This window comes from Micromys minutus, assembly GCF_963924665.1.
Source record: "Micromys minutus genome assembly, chromosome: 17".
NCBI lineage: Eukaryota > Metazoa > Chordata > Mammalia > Rodentia > Muridae > Micromys > Micromys minutus.
This window is the reverse complement of record NC_137952.1, coordinates 18,631,196-18,633,256: the sequence shown is the minus strand read 5'-3', so window position 1 is coordinate 18,633,256 and position 2,061 is coordinate 18,631,196. Positions and strand designations below refer to the sequence as shown.

The following is a 2,061-nucleotide window of genomic DNA, read 5'->3' as shown; positions in this document are numbered from 1 at the left end:
ATGTCTAAGTCAGAGTCTCCCAAGGAGCCCAAACAGCTGCAGAAGCTCCTCATTGGAGGGCTGAGCTTCAAAACAACCGACGAGAGTCTGAGGAGACATTTTGAGCAATGGGGAACAGTCACCGATTGTGTGGTAATGAGAGATCCAAACACCAAGAGATCTGGGGGCTTTGGGTTTGTCACATATACCAATGTGGAGGAAGTGGATGCTGCCATTAATGCAAGACCACACCCAGTAGATGGAAGAGTTGTGGAACCCAAGAGAGCTGTGTCAAGAGAAGATTGTCAGAGACCAGGTGCCCACTTAACCGGAAAAAAAGATCTTTGTTATTAAAGTGGTATTAAAGAAGACACTGAAGAATATCACCTACGAGATTATTTTGAGCAGTATGGAAAAATTGAAGTGATTGAAATTATGACTGACAGAGGCAGTGGAAAAAAAGAGGGGCTTTGCTTTTGTCACCTTTGATGACCGTGACTCTGTGGATAAGATGGTTATTCAGAAATACCGTACTGTGAATGGCCACAACTGTGAAGCAAGAAAGGCTCTGTCGACGCAAGAGTTGGCTCTTGCTCCATCCATCCAGAGAACTTCAGTGGACATGGTGGCTTTGGTGGCAGCCATGGTGGTGGATACGGTAGCAGTGGGGATTGCTATCGTGGACTTGGCAATGACGGCAGCAGTTTTGGAGGTGGTGCAAGCTACAATGATGTTGGAAATTACAACAACCAGTCTTCAAATTTTGGGCCGATGAAGGGAGGAAACTTTGTAGGCAGGAGCTCTGGCCTTTATGGTGGCAGAGGCCAGTACTTTGATAAGCCACAAAACCAAGATGGCTATGGCGGTTCCCGACAGCAGCAGTAGCTGTGGCAGTGGCAGGAGGTTCTAATCACAGCCAGGAAACAAAGCTTAGCAGGAGAGGAGAGCCAGAGAAGCCACAGGGCGCTACAGGTTACAACAGATTTGAAAACTCAGCCAAGCACAGTGGTGGCAGGGCCTAGGTGCTACAAAGAAGACATGTTTTAGACAATACTCATGTGTGTGGGCAAAAACTCCAGGACTGTATTTGTGACTAATTGTATAACAGGTTATTTTAGTTACTGTTCTGTAGAAAATGTAAAGCATTCCAACAAAAGGTTTTACTGTAGACCTTTTTTTACCCATGCTGTTGATTGCTAAATGTAATAGTCTGATCATGACGGTGAATAAATTTGTCTTTTTTTTTATGTGCTGTGTAAAGTTAGTCTACTCTGAAGCCATGTTGGTAAACTTCCCCAACAGTGTGAAGTTAGAATTCCTTTAGGGTAGTGCCAAGTTTCATTTGGAATTTATTTATGGTTGCTTGGGTGGAGAAGCTATTGTTTTCCAACATTGCCTTGGTGTTGTTAGACTGCCAGTTACTAGCAGCCCTATTTATAATAGCCAAAAGCTGGAAAAAACCCAGATGTCCTTCAGTAGATGAATGGATACAAAAAATGTGGTACATTTACACAATGGAGTACTACTCAGCTATTAGAAACAATGACTTTATGAAATTCCTAGGGAAATGGATGCATCTAGAGAATATCATCCTGAGTGAGGTAACCCAGTCACAAAAGAACAGACATAATATGCAGTCACTTATAATTGGGTACTAACCCCAGAAAGCTCTGAACACCCCAGAAACAACTCACAGGCCATATGAAGCTCAAGAAAAACAAAGGCCAAAAAATGAAAGCCTCAGTCCTTCTTAGGAAAAAAATAAATGTATAGCACCCTCTCAGAGTGTGGTACACCTGGACCTTAAATCATTAATAATTCAAGAGCTAAGAATATAGCCTTGTGGCAATTTTTTGGTATTCAAAGATCATTATGCTTAGTCTATACTCACCAAAAAAAAAAAAAACTGTTTCCATGTTATGTTCTGTCTTACATGTACTTTATGCCTAGGGTAACTAGTGGGATTTCAATACATGCTATCAAACCTCTAAAAGAATTAAGTATTGACAAAAAATATCCACATAGTGTTATGCCAAAATGCCTTTAAAAATCTGTATATGTATTCCTCTTATTTTAAAATAA

At 41.2% G+C, this 2,061-nt stretch overlaps 1 pseudogene across 1 annotated transcript; it reads left to right on the top strand.

The window, feature by feature from the left end:
- On the top strand, nt 1-889 carry LOC308431509 (heterogeneous nuclear ribonucleoprotein A1-like; annotated as a pseudogene). The gene has a single exon. The product of its transcript is annotated as a heterogeneous nuclear ribonucleoprotein A1-like (transcript).
- The last annotated feature ends 1,172 nt before the right edge of the window (nt 890-2,061 follow it).